Below are 20,573 nucleotides of genomic sequence, written 5' to 3'. Positions count from 1 at the left end.
ATTGGTATCATTTTGAACAATTTTATTTAAAAGAACACATCATGATAACCTTGTGTAAAACCTACAACTCTTCTTGTGCGTTGGTCATGTGTCAACCAAATTTTATTGCTGTCGCAAACATAGTTATTTAAAAAACACAAAAGAGTACCCACTTTATGCTGCTGTCTTGCTTTCAACTCCCATCAGGCTGGGGATAGGTCATCACAAGTATGTGGGCCATTAGGAGTGTCAGGGTGTGGTGCACACACTTCCAATGTTGGAATGACTGGCTGAGCTGGACTTCTTCTAATTTCTTGGCCCAGCACCTTAGGTACTCCAATATCTTCTGACAGAGGATGCTGCACCTCTTGTAGACCCCCAGGGACTGCACCTTCTTAGCGATGACCTTTCAAAGATCCTTCTTCTGATGGGTGTTGAGCTATATGATAACAAAAATTAAAAATAAAATATATTTTTGGGAATATTTGTTGTTTTTGTTTTGATGCAACACAATTTTGGGAAATCCTTCCCAAGCATTTTTAATAGTAAAACATCCTAGCTTTTTTTTTATTTGTTTAAAAAAAAATTGTAGTAACCTGTTGACTAACCTTACCCCTTGTTATGTCCTTATTTTACTAATGTTGGATTATAAAAACTGCAATATGTTTTTTTTGGTATGGAATTGAAAATAAACATCAACTTCACGTTAATCACAAAACTTCACTCAAGAACTAGAAGGGATATTTTATCCTGTGTTTAAAAAAAAGAAGTTAGTCATAATTACATTTTCATTTAAAACATGTACCTGTTCCTCTGGTAAGCCATACAACTTGCTGTACAGGGACAAGACCTCATTAGCCAGTGTCTCCAGCTTCTCTGGTGGGAAGTTTGCTGCCCTGTCTCCTGCTTCGCCTGGCATTGTTACAAAAAACAGTGGTCCTAGACCTATGCTTAGAAGGAATTAATCAAAATACTTAGTTTTTCATGGTTCAGTTAACCATATCATTAAATGAAGTAACCAGAAAAAAAGAGCAGAAAACGACCTGGAAAAGAATTCATCATATGTTTATTCAATAATGTTTTGGATAAAAGCCATACATGTTATTTAAATCACATGAATCAATCAAAAAAGAGGTTGCACCAGAAGAAGATGTGCAGTGAAAAAGGAGAGGGTGCTCAAGTGTAAGGAAATCAAGGAGGAGAATACTTCAACATATTATCTGGAGTTTAATATGTCAAGGCAGGGAAGAACGGTTGCAAGTCACCGTCTTAACTAGTCTGTCCCAATGATATTCATATAAACTTGACTTTTGTTTTATTCACAGAAATCAATTCCGAAGCAGCACATTAAGAGGGGTATTTCGGGTACAGACTAAACACAAGGGGGCGTCTCTGGCATTGTAGCTTCCAGAGGTAGGAAACTGCAGCAACAGTTGAGGACGTATGAAATCATCAACACAAACAGACACATCTATTGGCTTTTTGTACATTTCTTTCACACGTTAGCCTATGACTGTGTCCGGCTTAAAGTTTCATACCCACTACCCCGTCAACTTCCGCCGACTTCTGTCTAATTGCAAATGTCCTGACGGCAAGGTCTGGCTTCCACCATTTTAGATTGTTAAATAGTGTGTTTGTGAATGTTAAGTGCATCACCACCACTCAAAATGGAGGTTAGTTTGTGTCCATATACTACATACAATATTTGTTTTCTCAAAAATGTATTGTGTAGTGCGTTACTGTGGCTAAATGTCTGTTGACAGATTTTTTTAAATTAAAAAAAAGAATGTGTAAATGATTCATTTAAAAATGTAAAATATATTATTTACACATTTTTTTATAAAAAAATAGGCATGTCACAAATGAAATTTACCAAAAATTAATGCTGTGTAAAATGGTGTTATTTTTTTAAAAAGTATATGATATTTGTGTTCTATTTCAAAAATGTGTTTGCAACATTTATAACAAGTATTTGAATTTTAATTGCAGACATATGAACCCAGTGAGAGTGAGATGATGATGGGCTCATGTTATGAGACTATTTCCAGACCTTTCCACCCTGGAAGAACGGGATATAATAAAATAATTCAGATTAAAGAGGCAAACTATTATTGGTTTATGTCATCAACTGGAACCAGATCTTCTGCCTCACAATAGGAATCCCATTTCGATAACACAAATAGTGAAAATAAAGCCAGTACTCCATCTTGTGGCCACTGGATCATTCCAATACACTGCTGCAGTATCTTTGGAATGATACCACTTTCAGTGGTGTTCTATAAGAAGTTCTTTCTTCAATGATTCATATAGTTTCCATTAAATGAGGATTTTGCCAATGCGAAGGGGGATTTGTATGCTTTGGGATGCCTACCACATGTGGTTGGAGCAATTGATGAAATACAAATTGCATCGGTGCCACCAAATGATAGAGAACAGGTCTACTACAATTAAATAAATGTCCATTACATCAATGTGCAAGTTGAGTGCTTCCAGATTGCCTATCGCAAGCATGTATGTGCATTACAAACTGTAAATATATATTTTATTTATTATCACATTTTATGATTAAAAATAGTATTACATTTTTTGGCTCTTCTTTTTCATATAGAAGACTCAGCTTATCCTAACCGACCATGGTGGTTAGTACCGCTGAGGAATCCAAGAACAGCTGGGGAAGTCCGCTTCAAAGAGGCTCATGGAAGAACATGGTGGCCAGTGGAGCAGGCTTTTGGGCTCCTACAGACCAGATTTTGATGTCTGGTTGAGACTGGTGGAGCCGTCCTATACTCACCTGTAAAGGTGCGCAGAATCCCCATGGCATGCTGCGTGTCACATAACATAGCCCTGCGACTGAACATTGCAACATTGCAGAGGAATTAAACCATCATGAGCCACTGGGTGAGGATGTTGAAATTCCAAATGAAAATGACAGTGGTGAAGAGGCAGGAATAGACTTAAGTCAAGATGTTATTGACAACTTCTTCACGAGTGTAAGTATGTATTTACATATTCTTACATGACATTTTAAGCCTACTTTTAATCTAATCAGTGCAAGACATTTTTTAGAAAGGGCAAGTTAAGAAAAATCCAGGGCAAAGATGTTTGACACATTGACTACTGTGTTTGTCTACATTGTTTATCTTTAATTATTCCTAGAAAAGGAATCCTCAAAATTAGTAATTTGTAATGTGTTTATTTTGTAATATAATAAAAATACTTTTGTTTTAATCTGTTTAGGTTCTTTCACCATGTCATCTTCATTTGGAAATTTTCAAGTTTTGACATTTGTAGTTATATGTTGCAGTTGTGAAGTACAAAGGGAACATGGGTCGATCTTTTGAAAGACACACACACACACTCTTTCAGTGTATAGATCTTGTCCAAAAACAACATGTACAGGGATTGAATTGAATTGTTTTAGACTGCATTAGACTTGTTTTCTGCTGCATGGTCTGGAACTGTAATTATAAATATATTTGGGTTATGCATGGTTTCTAATGTATCCGAAAAATATTTAAAATATTATATTAAAATTTAATAATATAATACTTTTTGATTTGTGTTTTTTGTCATTTTAAGAAAAATGGAAAAAGCATTACCTAATTGCAATTAATTTATGAATGAACAATTGTTTTAATTGTAACTTTCTTAAATGTAAGATGAAACAAACAAATTGAGAAAAGAAATATCACAATAGTCTTTGGATTGGTATTTATTTATTTAATTCAACAAAGCAAAATAAAAAAAAACAATACAAAATGATAACCAAAAACCCCAAACAAGAAAATTTGGTTTTCTCATGTTGAATGAAACTATTATTGAAGAGCCTAAATTGTTTGAAATTCAATGTGTAAAATACAACTGGCATCAAAAAGGTAAATGAGTCCAGAAAATAGTACAGAGTGAATACTAGTCACACACTGTAGGAAATTAGGTTTTGCGTCTCTTGTTGGTGGTGGTGGAGGTCTTGCCACCCTCTCCTGCTGGTCTGGATGAACATCCCCTCCTGAGGGGAACTGATGGATTAACAGTAGCTGGGAATTAGGTGGGTGTGGTGTTTCCTCTTGAGGCAGAGGCTCCCTTTCTGTGGCTGAGGCAGATGCAGTAGGCCAGAGGTGCTGGACCACAGAAAGTAGAAAGTGTTGCTGAAAAGCCCTGCACATATGGGTCAAACAATCCTGCAGCATCCCAGTCAGGGAGTCCAAATTAAGTTGAGATTTTCCATCTGAACAGTGCGCTCTCTCTGCAATTGCATCCTCTCCTGGAGCTCTGTAAGGACCTGGCTCATCATGTCTTGGGATCCCAAATCTTGGTTGATGGTGGCCTAGGTGACAATGAACCCAGGGGATACACTTTGCTGGCCCACAGATTCCAACCCACAAACCCTACCTCCACTACTCTGTGCCCTTGACCCAGTGTGCCCCATCCCACTGGGTCCTGGATGAACTCGGGGTGGTGGTCATGGTGTTTGATAAACAGCAGCCAGCCCTAGGGGGCAAAAGACTGGCACAGGAAATTGAGATATCTAGAGGCTGAGTTGTGGTAAGAGCTGGGGTGGGAGGTGTAGGTATGGGCAGAGTGAGACTCAATCAGGAATTTTTTGTATAGCGTGGCTACTCACCCATGATGGTCTCAAGGCACTGGGGAGTGGCTTCTAATCCGTCTGGGTGTGGAGATTCAGTAAAACAGCCAAGTCTTGAAATCCTTCCTGAATTGGGTCAGCGATGAGGACTGCCTGAGGTGGAGTGGCAGGGTATTCCAGGTCTTGGCAGCAAAAGAGGAGAAGGATCTTCCTCCGGTTCTAGCCTTGTGAATTTGTGGGAAAGTGGCCAGGGCAAGTTGGGCGAAGCGAAGTTGTCTGGTGGGAACGTAAAATGAGAGGCAGTGGTTCAGGTTTGCTGGTCCTACATCCTAGAGAGGTTTATAGGTATGTGTGAGGAACTTGAAGGTGATTCTCTTGTTGACTGGAAGCCAGTGGAGTTGCCGAAGGTGTTCTGTGATGTGGCTGTGTCAGGGGATGTCAAGGACCAGTCTGGCTGTGACATTTTGAACGTTCTGTAGTTTCCTGAGCTGTTTCTGGGTGACGCTAGCATAAAGTGCGTTGCCGCTGTCGAGTCTGCTGGTAATGAGTGCGTGCGTGACTGTCATTCTAGATTCTATGGGGATCCATTCGAATGTCTTTTGAAGTAAGCAGAGCGTGTTGAAGCAGGCAGAGGATACGCCATTGATCTGGCAGTTCATTGTGAGCAAGAAGCCCAGAATGATGCTGAGGTTATGTGCGTGGTCTGTGGGGTGGGAGGGGTTCTCATCGTGGCAAGCCACCAGGAGTCATCCCAGGCTAAGGGGGCGGATCCCAGTATGAGTACTGTGGTCTTGACCGAGTTGAACTTGAGGTAGCTGTCTTACAGACAGGGAGCAATGGCCTTCATCCCGCTGTGAAAGTTGATTCTGACAGCTGTGGGTTCGTTGGTGAGGGACAGAATCAGCTGGGTGTCATCAGCGTAGGAGATGATGTTAAGTCCATGGTTTCTGACGATGGCTATGAGGGGGGCCATGCAGACGTTGAAGAGGGTGGGGCTAAGGGAGGAGCCCTGGGGCACCCCGATATGATCTCTGTGGGTTCTGAGAGGAACAGAGGTAGTCTGACTCACTACGTTTAGCCTTGGTGTATCCAAACCAGGGCTTTGTTGCGGATGCTGATGACGTGGCGTTCCATGATTAGGGTGCAGGGGAGACGGTTTTGAAGGTGGTTGAGAGGTCCAGTAGCATGAGGGCTGTGGTTTCGCCATGGTTGAGGTGGGAGCAGATGTCAATGGTGGAAGTGAGGAATACAGTGTCGGTGCTGTGGTTACTTCTGAAGCCGGATTGTGAGATGTCCAGTATAAGGTTCTCTTCGATGAACATTAAGAGTTGGGCATTGATGGACTTCTTGATGACCTTGTCTGGGAAGAGGAGGAGGGAGATGGGTATGAAGTTCTTGAGGTTGTCGGGTTGGCTAATGGCTTCTTCAGCAGGGGGTTGATCTCGACTAGTTTCCAGTCGTTGGTGAAGGTGGCGGTTTCAATGGAGCAGTTGATGGTGTGGCAAAGCTCTCGGGCAGAGGAGGTGGTTGCTTTATATGTTACCCTGGCAGGGGTCCGATGAGGCTCCAGAGTGGATGCTCTTCAGCATCTTGAGTGTGTCATCTGTGGTGAGCGGAGTCCAATTGAACAGGATTTGCAGGCTGCTGCATGGTTGCATGCTGTGGTGACGGGTGTTGTGGCAGGGTTTTAGGTGTCGAAGCTGTCATGGATTTTCCTGATCTTGTGGTGGAAGAAGGTGCTTAGGTTTTTTGCAGAGGTCTAGAGGGGCCATCTGTGGTCTCGCTGTAGGGACTGGCGAACTACTTGACGATAGCGTAGAGTTCTTTGCTATTGTGTGCATTGGTGTTGATTCTGTCTCGTAAGGCCATTTTTCTTTGTGGTTTTGAAGAGGAGGTGGTGTACGTTGACAGCGGTTTTGAAGGTTGTGTGTGTTTTCGGCGTTTTGTTGTTGCTCCATCTCTTCTCGAGTCTCACTGGAGCTGTCTGCCCAGGCAGACCAGATGTTCCTGGTCTGAGCAGTAGCACATGGTTATCCACATATTTGCTAACACCGTGGCAGAAACAGGACTGACTGACCGACCACTGGTCGGCGGTTCCGACTGCCTGATTACGATGTGACCGAACACTGTTCGGTCGCATACTCCCATATGTCTATTGGTGCTTGTGCTACGGTCGTAAACCGGCCGTAATACAAGCTCCATAAAGAAATGGATATGTGCGTAAAACCATGCAGCCTGTGGCAGGCACCTGATGCTGCCAGCCACACAGTGCAAAGATTTACAGGGGGGGCACCCTAGGTACCCCCTCGGCCTCCAACTGGATGCCGCGGAGGCAGGGCCCACAAAATCACTTTCTGACAGCCTTTCCATGTCTGAAAGGCCGGCATGGAAAGGCTGTTGGAAACTAACATCGTAATCCCGACAGCAGAACCATCGTCCAAAGGAGATTACAGTGCTGGTCCGACTAGCCGGACGACTCCGATAGCCGGTCGAACAGCGTCAGAATGAACAGCTGGTTTACGCTTCAAAAGCCAACACCGTAATTTGGAGGTCAGACCACAAACCTACCTTGTTGGTCGGAAAGCCTACGACCGCGGTCGTATAGCTTCCGACTAGCGGTCAGAGGTTTTCCGACCGACATCGTAATCGGTCCCTTTGTGTGTTAGACCTATTATAAATTACAAAAATATTTTATAAAAGTTTGGCTTATACCTCAAATGAGTTTGAACCAAAAAATCAAGCAGCCTACAAGGAAAAAGAAAATACATGTATAATGATTATACCTTTCAGTAGTAGTATACTAAATTACAAACACAGTTTAAATTATACACAACAAAACTACTTCAAAAAAGCAGGTAAAATTATGTCTTGAAATGAAAAAAATAAAGTATACGTAAAATATACCAAATATTCAACACAACACAGTAGAGAGGAGAATTGTGAAATAAACCATTTTATGGCCTAGGTAAAATTCTGAAAATTAAACAACTTAGAAGGATAAATAGCTTTATTCATCAAATAAACATTGCAAAGTACATTTATTTAAAACAAAAAAAAACTTATATTCAGCATTAAAAAAAACATACATTAAAAGTTTTCAAGTCAACATACTTTGATTTATGAAACAAATAACATCAGCTCAATAAAATAACAAGAAATTACAGCATACAAAATTAAACAAAAACATTTTGAAACATGGCATAAAATATAGATAATATTTATAGACATTGATAAATACATAACACTTTAACATATGTGAAAATATGAATGAAAAGAGAAAATGTCCAAAATAACTTTGCATTATTTTTTTTCACATACCTAGTAAAGATATGCTGTAAGAATTGGGCACACATTTACAATATGACACAGATATATGAAATTTGTTATTAGGTGAAACAACACTTACAATCACCATAACACCATGTAAAAATGTAATGGAGACTGAAACCTGTAATCTTAAATAAAACAAAATGCATTCAAACAAACACACAAAGAAGGCAAAAAAAAAAAAACACATATTAACAACACATATTAACAATTAATAAAGCGAGAAACAACCACAATGATACAAATTTGCTAAAATAACAAAATAACAAAACCAACCCTGGCAAGTTGTTGGATTCATTGTAACCATTATTTTGATACTTTGAATGAAATTGCTTGCTAGTTCACAAGCAAATATAGATTTTATTAAGTTTAATAAAGCCTTCCCATGTTAGCCAATGTGGCTAGCAGCACTGCAATAGGGAAACTCAACTTCCACTGCTTTTCCCATAAAATGTAAAACATCTTTTATATAGTACCTATTTTTTATAACAATGCACTCTACAGGGGTGGCACCTAAGGCAGACCTTAGGGCGACCTATAAGGATTAAAAAAGTAGTTTTGGGTTTTGGGGTTACTTTCAGTCCAAAGTCAAATTTGGCCATAGTTTTATTTTTTACCAGCAGGCAAGGCGAGCCTGGCTTTAAAAGGGCACCAGACATCACAACAGTGCAGACTGAAGTGCATTGAGTCATCTGGGTTCTCTAAACCTTCATGCCTTCCGATAGACTAGGGAGGAATAGGTATGTTGTCTTGGTCAATTAAAATGATACCAATTAGCATATACATTTTAGAGGCCAGAGCACTGGCCCTGGGTAGAGTTAGCAGAGCCCACGGCACAATTAGGGCAGTAACCACAAGCCTTAGCATATACATTTTAGAGGCCATAGCACTGGCTCTGGGTTGAATTAGCAGAGCCCATGGCACAATTAGGGTCAGTAACCACCAGCCTCAGTCAAAAAATGGGGGTGATCACGGCAGAGAGGATGGCTTTCCTACAGAGATATAAGTAAATTAAATGTGCCAATTGGGTGCAAGCTAATTTTTCCATGTTTATAAGAGAGAGAGTACGAGCTGTTTAGCACTGGTTAGCAGTGGTAACATGCATAGAGTCCTACGGTCAGCTAAAACAGAAGGGGAAAGGCAGAAGGTTTGGGGGGAAAATCACAGCAAGGATGTCAGGTCTCATGGAACGCAATTGTTCTTCTTTATTTTCAAATGCATTACCCTTCCCACCATTAATTATCAAGCGTAGGCTCCAAAAGGTAGCCTGGAAAATTGCAGCGTACAAGTTGATAGGAGGCGGGTCAGACTCAGTTCAGGGAAGTCGGTTATCGCTGCAAATCCACAGGTTCAGCAGCGTACTGGCTGCCTCCTTGCAGTCTCCATAGAGGACCACGCACCCTGAAATGAGCCTGACCCGGCTCCTATCAACTTGTACGCTGCAATTTTCCATGCTACTTTTTGGAGTGACACCCTACCGGACCTGAAACGGTTCCATTCATCCAGATATATACCTCTTCTCTGAAGTACCTTTCCCAGGCCAGCCGGGACGAAAGTTCAACCAGCGGAGAGATCGATCACCACTCAGCTATCTTGCCTACTAGCCCTGAAGAAGTTGTGTGTTTTCCACCCTGACGAAACACGTGTTGGCTGGGCAATCGATCTACATTAAATACAGAGAACACGTGACACTTGGAGTGTTCGTATATATTACCTGTTCCACTGTCTTTGTTGTGTTTTTCCCAAAATTTCATAATTTCGGATACACAGAATTTGCTCTGCAGACTACAACTACGTGTGCACAGGCCTCTTGTACAAAACATGTGTTGACCTTTTGTCTGTTTTGGGGGTTCAGGGTTCTCCCCCCGCTTGTAGCACCGTAATTCACTTAGAACTTCTTTACACTGACGGACACACGAGTAGGCGCCACCGCATACTGCATATGACTCTAACCCTTCCTCTCCTTTACCACAAATACAGCACTTGGGATTATTGAAGTAAGCCCCTGTAAACCAATAAGGGTCGCCTGGACTTTTTGCATACAGAGAGGAGTTTGGGAATGATGATAAACACCCACATATGTGGCCGTTCACAATCTTACTCCGCTAACCACAGGTTAAAGAATCCATTGTTCCACTCAGCTGCCACCTTTGACCATCCTCTTAGTGGATTTTTCCCCGCATGTTGTGGTAAAATGTATACTTACAGTTTGGACCTCTTTTAGCAAACCTACTGGCACCATCTGTCCAATCATGCTCGTCTTCACATTTTCTATGTATGACTTATGATAGCAGTGTGAGGGAGTGGTAGAAGCTTCCTTAACAGCAATGAGGGCACCGCACAGAAACAGAACCTGCACGGCTGCTTGTTGGGCCGGGTCTATTTCGTGTAGAATCTTGAGCTTCCCTTAGTAAAAGAACACAGCACGGATACCTCAGTGCAGATTACCTTCACAGAATTGTTGCAGGGATTCTGCTTATGCGCAGAACTATGCGCAGGAACCCAGGCCCACAGTGAATTGTGGTGTACCAAAAACTCACCTCAGAACCCAGAACCCCTTATCCAGCCAGCATCAGTGTCCCATTCGTTATCCGAGGTTTAGCTTGGCGGTCCCAATGTATAGACAACCCAGAACAAGCGACTTAGTATATTTCTCAGGAATGGTGGGAATCAGAAACACCTTTTCGTAATTATTCTCGTACCAGTCCACAACGGAATAAACAGAGACACGGTAAAAGTTTAAAGTGTTTATTTTATAAACCTCGTGTCCTAAGATGCAGCAGTTTGGCTAACATAAGCAGGCAAACGATTAAAATCAAAACCATCAGCATAGTGACAATACCATAGAAAATGAAAGGAGTAATCATACTAAAATGACAGTGGCTCTAAGCCACCTTCCTTTCTCTAACACACTAATAGTATTATTAGACTAACAGAAGGTCTCTAGGCTTGAATGGGGAACCCCATACCGTAAAGATCAGCTCAGAGAATTCACATCACAGGATCAGCTATGCTCTGCTCCTAGGAACGCTCTTCTTCCGAATGTAATGAAAACATGTAACACTGCAATATTAAAAGCACTTGACTTTCAGGTATTTGCAGCTGCATGCGTGTTATGGCTAAACTAGTGGGCCGATCAACCTGAACTCAACAACATGCACCGTCTAGCGACCCAGACTGTTTCTTTTACACTGTGTACAGACCAAGGTCGCTGCTCACTGTTTGGGATGTTAACAACAGACAGTTCTCATGTGAAGCAAAGTCGAGTAAGCATTTCTCAATTTAATAACATGTGACTACAGTGTCGTGTGCAAAAGCAGCAAAAGCGGCAAGATGGCTTTCTAACATCTAACGCGGTTGTGCTAACTTAGCAATGTTCATATATAGATAACGATCTTCACTACACCCCCCTTGATCGGCCCACTAACCAGTAGGGGCGCACTTGCAAGAACGCAGAGTTCAAGTTCGATAGGACGGAACCAAGGGCATGAACTATAAGTCCATATAAGGTAAGTGAAAAAGTTCGAGGTAAAAAAATAAAAAAATAATTTGAAAACGAGTGAAAAAACCCATATAAAGGATAAAAAAACTAATTAATAGATGTAGGACAAACTCGATTAACAAAGTCAATCCATCAATGTATAAGCACAATAAGTTGCAACAGCTTCCAAGAGGAAATCATTGGAAGGCTCCGCAAAATTATCTGCCATCCAGTTCAGGACGGGGAAGGAACATACATGCTCCTTAACCACCGGAGCTACCAGCACCAGACGAGGACAACTAGCGTGTTCTTCAAGATAACTTCTTGCTAAGAAGTCAATTGCAGCCGTTCCGATGTCCCCATTCCAAATGACTCCATTTGCCGCTCCACAGGCCATAATCCCGACGCCAGAACAGTCCAACTCATGAGCCACTAAGGGGCTCATCAGCCGATCATAATCCGGGGCAGGAGACACCGAGTTCGACAGACACAAATCCAGAGCCCATTGGAACGGACAATCTAGGCAATGAAAGGCGGGCTGCACACAAGTAAAGTAGGGAAACCGGAAGGACAATCCATAGGCTATGCTTAGAGTTGCCAGTGGTAAAGTGCCATAGTATTCAAGCATCCGGTTACGAAAATGGAGCAGCCGGGACACGTTGTCGTGTGACGCAAGTTGTGCATCCATAGCGCAGGGCGCAGATCAACAACAGTATTCCAGCTATGAGGGCGAGAAGTAAAGGGACACCACCGAAGACGCCGGAAAAAATAGAATGAAAAAAGGCCGGGATCACACCAAAAATAGTTTGAAAAGAGGTCACGAGGCCGGAGCCCACAATTTAAAAAAAATGAGCTATGCCACTTGTTGACGAGGCATTAGAGATAGTCTGAATCAGGGTCCCAAAATGAAGTGGCAGATCAGTATTCAAAAGCGCTTGCACCTCAGTGCGCGTGTTTGCTACGTGAAGGACAAATGTTTCCCGGAATGAAGTCAACGCAACTTCTTTTTGAGACAATAGAGCCCTTATTCTGCTCATCTTGTTGAACTCTGCTTTCAAGGTTGGAATGGAAGGCCAGATGGATACATCGAGCCGGCCATGCGGGGGTGGGAAAAGGACGTTATTACAGCAAACTACTCTCTGTGATACAGTCACTATGTAGGGAATTCCCACTAACATCCCACAGCAAGCTTCATTATTTAATAGCAAATAACTACCGTTAGCAAGCAGCGTAAAAGACGGCGTTATAACTGGCACAGGAATCCCTTTCAGGACACAAGCTAAATTAGGGGCGTGCACATTACATGCACCATGCAATTGAATGTGCCTACACACAACAGAGTGATCCGGAGTGGAAGTGCACTCTTCACCTTTCAAGTAAACCTCTTTGCCGTCTCTCACACATCTATACGTGAATGGGAGTGAGCAAACTTCGTGCAGGAAGGCAGTACCAAGTTGTTCATATCTGCCTAGCGCATAATGTTTCATGCACAAACTAAGCTTAAACAGGGGGAACGGTAACGTGATCAACTCATGTACAAGCCACACAGCAGAATTCAATTCAGCAACAGAGAAAGGCAAAGGTTCTAACTTTTAAATGTGCAGTAATGAATATGTAGCATCTTTCATGGACATGAATTGCTGTTTTGCAGTTAAATTAAAAGGAAGGAACAAAGATGAAGTATTCATGTAATCCCAAGGGACTTTCCCTGCCTTTAACGTTTGCAACGTCCATGCAAACTGCATAATAGAGCGCAATTGATTTTGACCATGATACAATACAGACAAATCATCCTGCACAATGTCTACCACAGACGATACAATATTATCTAAGGTATAAATTCTAGAAGAGAGGGTGTTAATACTATTATCTATTACAGCCAACACTTTTTCCATATTGGCTTGATCAATAGCACGTAATCTGGATGTAGCCTCAATTTGCGATAACTTCCAAACTTCGTTATAAACATCATACACCCATCGTTTGGGCCTGCCAACAGCAGGACCCTTAACGAAATCATTCAAATCTATTTTGTCATTTAATCGTGTTAAATGAAGTTTAACAGACGCTAAAGTGGAATGTTGCAGCCAAGACTGGCATAACTTCCCTACTGAGTAGGTAGTTACAGTGTGAGAACATTCAAAACGGGGGTCTACACGAACCTGTGTATACCCCTGCCTTAGATCCAGAAACCGATGTTGACAGGAGTCTGAATTCGTTTGCCACACCAACCACCCTTCCGGATTCAATTCAGAAATATTGAAGGACGTGTTGGAAACCTGTGTCTGCAACATAGCAAGTGATAGATCCGTATGATTACCCCAATTGGGAAAAGCACCCAGACCTGGAACGGAGGGAGAATTTAATCTTTTAGAAGTAGCCAATCCAAAACAGGTTGTCTGAAAAATGGACGAATTTAAAAATAACATGTGATTCGGGATAAGACAGGCACGATGCAAAGCTTCTGTTCCCTGTACTTGCCATCGTTTGGAGCCCCAAACCGATTTAAGATCGACTGTAGCTTTCCACAGATCATACCCGCCAATTGCCAACTCGTCCATAAAGGACTTGGAATACAACAATTTGGTGTGTGTCAGTCTAACTTTGGAAGCAGACTCAGGCGCAACTTTAAAATAAAAGGAGGCCGGATTTGACACACTAAAATCAGAAAAATAGGTGAACTTTTCCACTAACGTGGTAGAGCTGCCCATCCTAGGGGCGGAGCAGTGTTCCCATTGTGTATAATTTACAAAATTTCTAAACGTATTTGCTTTGTGTAGGAAATGCGTGCCATAATGTTGATAACAAAATTGTTCATCATAATTAGCAGTATCTAAATACAAATCCTCAAAATCAAACACAGCATAGTATTTCAAATCAGAAAACAGTGCTTCTATGGCCTGAACATCCCAGTCATCTGAGTGGATGTTCTGCTTAACGACATCACCCATAGAAACACAAAATACATTTGGCACATTAATCACTTCCGTGGGGCCATGAATTTGAAATTTTACGGCATCCCAAGCGATCCCATCATGTACAGGCCAGGCAGTAATGTTCACAAAAGTCTGGTCCCTCTTCATAATGTGTGATGAGGAGTGGGGGGGCCAAAGTTCCATTAATTAGTCGAATGGTAGATCTTTCTTTCAGGTAGTGTCCATTGATAAGTCTAAAAAACACTACCACAAAGCCAATGGACATAAACAAGAAAACACATATGAGCACCAGCCCAATGTAAGTCCAAGGGGGAATTAAAAAATGTCTTTTGATTCAGGCCACAAAAACTTGAAACTTTGGACGGGGCAATGGAAGTCATTGAATGAGAATCAAAAGAGTCTTGTGAGTGGGCAACTGTGGTGGATTGTAAAACAGGCAAGGTAACATCCGTATGATAAGCATACTCAACCTCTTCAAGTATACCACTAGGTGTTGGTGGCAACAAGGGACCAGTAACGGTATGCATCTCGATGGCAACATCAGGCACTATGTCAGAAGCTCGGGCCACAACAGAATTTCTTAGCATCGAAGGGCAGGAAACTGCCGGAGTCATACTAAGAAGAATCGGCCACTCGCTGTAGTTTGACATTGTCAATCGATATGTACCTGTTATCATTTCGACCAGGAAGTGGAGGTAAAATGACTGTTCTAGTACCCTGTACTCCAAGCACTGGAACCGGTGCACGATAAGAGGGGCCAAACTCCTTCTTGTTCTCCACCTTCTCACGGACCAGATCACCAACTCGAGGTAGCCAGCCGACTACCGGAATCTGAAGTTCAGCATCAGATGAGGAGGGTACGTGTTCTTTCGCTAGACTGTCTCTGGCTTCTTGAAGATTCTGCAAGACAGCACAGTGTTCATCTATGTCAAAGGGTGCGGCTGACCCCGCCATGTCTAGACCATCAAGGTCTGGAACAAACATTCGTACACCAAAGAGCATCATGTATGGGGTCCGCCCACCCAGAGACCTTCTAGGGAGATTATTACGTGCACGTTGTACGTCATACAAGTGGGCTAGCCAGTTCCGGCCAGTATCCAAAACTCTGGCTGTCAAAGATTGCTTTAAGTCACGGTTCATTCACTCCACTACACTATTACCCTTAGTCCGGTATGGAGACGAAAATTTGACTTGGACCCCCAAATTTCTCATGGCCTCTTTGTACGCCTTAGAGGCGAACGCCGGGCCCTGATCAGAATGAAAGGTACCACATGCAAAATTCCCAACAAAGACACGCAAATCTTTTATGACAGTGCGAGAATCAGCACTCCTTTGTGGCCACACCCACAGAAAACGTGTGCACGAATCAACTGCAACCAAGATGTATTTGTACGCAGTATCAGAGGTAAAAGGACTGCAGTGATCTAAATAAACATAACCCAACGGTTTATTAGATATGTACAACTGAGTTTGTGGTGGGCGCGCCGCAGTCGAAGGTTTAATCTGCTGGCAAATGTCACAATTAAGAACATAAGCTTTGGCTTGTTTATACAAACCGACCACCAGTAACGTTGTTGTAACAGAGATACAGTAGCTGCAACGGCGGCATGCGCGGACGCCATGCCCTCGTGAGCCGCTAATATCAAAGAAGGTCTGCAGTCCGCGTTGGGAATCAACCTGTCACCAACGTCATTAATCTGCACCGATGGGACTTTATCAGGACTTAAGCGATAATGGCAACGAGCAGGGAAACCTCTTGGTGGCTTCGTTCCCTGCTCTGTTGCAGCAATAGCTGCCAAGATGTCATCATCGATCTTACTTCTGGATCTTGTAACTGCTGCTACTAAATATGTCGCCACTGCTGTTTTTGCTGCCTCGTCAGCTAGGCTGTTGCCGACAGCATGGACACCAACTCGTTGGTGACCAAGAGTGTGAATTACATTCACGAGAGGCAGACGTTCTTTAAGATCTGCCCCTCGAACCCAAAGCAGTTTATGCTTAATTGTGCTACCTTTGGAATCATGGAAGTCATTCTGAGACCAAAAATGTAGATTGTCGTTGTAAGATTGAACACAATAAAAGGAGTCACTCACTATAAGGGTACTGACTCGGGGATCAGCAAACTCTAGCGCTAGCACCAGAGCACGAAGCTCCGCCAACTGCGCGGTACAATCACCCAATGACTGCGTATGCACGAGATTGGCTGGAAGTCACCATTTACGAAAGTACCAACTACAATTGCGCAAGCCGCTGAATAGGCGTGCTTTGATCCAGTTGCGGGTTGCGCAGAACCGTCAGTGTATATGACACAATGGTAATCCTCGAGCGGGCGCAAGGACAGAGGAGCCGGATGAACGAATTCATACTGTAAAAACTCCTGAGTCTGAAGTGCCGCGTCAAAGATAAAAGTGATGTCCGGCGTGGTCAAGGAAGTGGCCCATTGTATCCACCTCGGATGCAAAGCTTTGGAATTCGGTACACTTGCTTTCGTCACCGCCTCAAGGGCAGGGTAGGGTGTTACCACCAACATGCGTTTTCCTTGCGACAGCGCTTCAGAATCGCCATCTGCACCGCCGTCAGAACCTTCTCTACAGCGGAAAAATGCAGTTCAGCTGAAGTGTACAAGTGAGATTTGTAAGCAATGGGGACGGGGTCGCCCTCATTGAACGTTAAGTATGTGAAACCAACTGCGCCAGGCACTATTCTTATGACCAGGTTAGTGTGGTTATCACGCGCCAGTAAGTATTTAGAAGCAAGAAGATCCGCTTGCAACAACTGCAATATAGCTGAATGCTCTGGCAGCCAACAAGATTTGGAAAAAGTAGGTTGTACCAAGGCATAAAGCGGCTTGATACGCTGGGTATGATCCGGGATGTAAATTCGACCGAAATTCAGAAAACCCAGCAGAGATTGTAATTTCTTCAGTGAAGTAGGAGCACGGAGGCATGCGCACTTCTCTAGAAAGTGCGGAGCCAATCCTCGACCTTCATTGTTGAGTTTGTACCCCAAGAACAACACTGTATATTCCGCAATGTGTGACTTCGCAAAGTTGAATTTGTAACCGAAGTCTGCAAACAAAACAATAATGCGATCAACGCGATGGAGATGCGGGTCCAACTCGTCATCTGTGAGATAAATGTCATCCACATACGAGTACGCATCAGGGTCTACACCCTCCAAGAGGGAGACCACGCGAGCGGCAAAGACTCCCGGGCTGTTCTTATAGCCCATTGCTAATTTTTTGAATTGTTTTTGTTTGCCACCTGAGGTGAACGCCGTCCACTCACTACTAAGAGAGGACAGGTTATGGCTGTAAAAGCCATTAGAAATGTCAAGTGTGGTTTTAAACCTTTTTCTCACGAGACTATCGACGAGAGCCGAACTGTGGGTGTTCTGTACGGCACAGGTCCGGCAATGAGAGTTTAGGTGCCGGTAATCCAAAACTAGGCGGTACGACCCATCAGGCTTCGTCACAGTGAACAAAGGATTATTCATAGGTGACACACATGTTTCGATAACTCCTTGATATTCCAATTGTTAAAGGATCGACGCGACGTGAGGTCTAGCTTTGCGACGCTTGGGGTATTGGGGTTGAGGTTGGGGCGTAGTCCGCAACGGAATCTCATTGCCGGGAGACATTTTATCCCAGCCAACTTGATTTCGATATAACGCAGGAGCTTGCACCTGAGCCCATTCCTCTGCGTACTTTTTAGCTAGAACCTTAGGCACTGTGTGCACAAAGGACGGGAGGATTACCTCCTCCCCTCTAGGAGCATCTAAAACGAAAGCCGGGGGCCAATCTGCCTCCGCCAATAGAATATCATAGGAAGTGGTCAGATTATCCCCAAAAAAACCGTGAATTGTACGTTGTATGTCACCTTCAATTTGAATGACTATATTATACAGTCCATCGGGGGAGACACCCGAGTGTCAGCAGTTTCAATATTGACGAATATATCAGTTGCTGTCGCCACCAGATATGGACGCAGTGCTTGTCGCACTACTGTAACTTCCGCCGCGCTGTCTAGCAGCGTTAGCGCTCATGTCAGGTTCTGAAGCTGCGTCCGTACCATCTGAGGCATACCTCACTGTCGGTGCAGCAACTTTCTTCTTCTGAAACAGGGGTCGTTGACGTGCAGAGTCCTCTTGCTTGCCTTTGCCGTCAGTCTGTCGGGACTGCTCACGTGCTTGCGGGGCATCCCGACTTTTTCCAGCGCCTCCGCCACCGGACTGTAAAGCCGGTGTTTCCTGTGAAGAACGAGGAGAACGTTGTTCAGAAACCTGAAATCGATCAGGTGACTTAATAGTAGCACGATCAGGCAGATCATAAGTGCGATCACTACCTGACTGTACTGGAGAGGCAGGACGAGACCCCTGTTTCTGTTGCTGCTTCTCCTGTTTTTTCGCCCGCCAACTTTGTTTTGGAAAATTAGGGCGTTTGTCCTTACCAGACGAGTTTGCCTTTGTTTGCTGTATTAAATCAGGATTCTTCACAGTTGGTTTAACCCCTAAAGCGCTACGACGAACTTGTTTATAGGCATTCGTGATAATTTTCGTGAATTCCCTCGGCTTGTCGTCTTCGTTCACTGCGTCTAATTTATTAAGCACTTGGAATTGCATAGCATCTCCTTTGAGGTTGCCCAGTATCATGGTAGCAACCACATCGAACACTCCGACAAGCCGCATTCCCAATTCTACGGCAGCCTCCGCACCGTGATTCTCCTGAACACGTTTAATAACGGATGGCAGTACCGACAGAGATGGGGTGCCAAAGCACTTCGAGTACGTCGCAGCAAAGACCTTACCCCAGTTCTCACAATCGGCCATATCTGGGACTAAGTCTTTCGGCAAAGTAATGGTAAGGATCCTGTGTTTTTCCACAGGAGTCGTATTCGGATAAACCGCCTCCAATTGGTCAAATTTCTCAGCAAGCCAATAAGGGAAATCATCCCTATTCTGGGGGCACTTTCCCACAACCGAATTAACCATAACAGGACTAATAACCACCGCGTGGTGGTCCGTCGGTTGTCCTGCAACAGCAGTAGCCCCCACCTGCACGTTGCGTGACACGTACTGCACTAAAACCCTATGTACTGTAATAAGGGCAGTGTGAAGTACACGCAGCTCAGCCACCGTCACATGTACATAGCGGGCATGAGGCGTATATCCGGCCAGTACCGGCCATGTGGCCCGTGCAATCGACAAAGGGCCCATTCTCGCCGGTATAACTGCATGGGGAAGGGCGCCATTTAACCAAATGCTATGCTGCCAGGCAGAAATAGGAATTTCCTGAGTCCTATATGGCGTATAGTTGGCTGGTAGCTGCGGGGCAGTATAGGAGTGGAACGTATCATCGTCTTCACTCACCGCCGGCAAAGTAACCCAAGAGTAGAACAACTCAAACGGAAACAACGCATCGGCACTTACCACAAAAATCACAGCCATACCATCGTCCGGCACCCCATACTGCGTCAAATGACGTTTCAGGGGTGCACGGCTATGTGCCGGAATATCGACCGCCATTAGGACTCAAACAGTAAATCTACACTGTAGTCTATCAGTAGCACAAGGGTTCAGAATAAATAACCTTTTTAATGATCAAGCTTGAAGGAACCTATTAGTCAAAACACAGGTGGGTTGAACCGTCACTCCCGTTATCCAGAAACCAGAGTGAGGGTGTCGTGGACTAATACAAGCACTACTAAGGCGTCTCAAATCAATAGACCAAACGTTAGGTGCGCCATGTTGCAGGGATTCTGCTTATGCGCAGAACTATGCGCAGGAACCCAGGCCCTCAGTGAATTATGGTGTACCAAAAACTCACCTCAGAACCCAGAACCCCTTATCCGGCCAGCATCAGTGTCCCATTCGTTATCCGAGGTTTAGCTCGGCGTTCCCAATGTATAGACAACCCAGAACAAGCGACTTAGTATATTTCTCAGGAATGGTGGGAATCAGAAACACCTTTTCATAATTATTCTCGTACCAGTCCACAACAGAATAAACAGAGACACTGTAAAAGTTTAAAGAGTTTATTTTATAAACCTCGTGTCCTAAGATGCAGCAGTTTGGCTAACATAAGCAGGCAAACGATTAAAATCAAAATCATCAGCATAGTTACAATACCATAGAAAATGAAAGGAGTAATCATACTAAAATGACAGTGGCTCTAAGCCACCTTCCTTTCTCTAACACACTAATAGTATTATTAGACTAACAGAAGGTCTCTAGGCTTGAATGGGGAACCCTATACGTAAAGATCAGCTCA

This window comes from Triturus cristatus, chromosome 2_2 (genome assembly GCF_964204655.1).
Source record: "Triturus cristatus chromosome 2_2, aTriCri1.1, whole genome shotgun sequence".
Taxonomy (NCBI): domain Eukaryota; kingdom Metazoa; phylum Chordata; class Amphibia; order Caudata; family Salamandridae; genus Triturus; species Triturus cristatus.
This window is presented reverse-complemented; position numbering follows the sequence as displayed.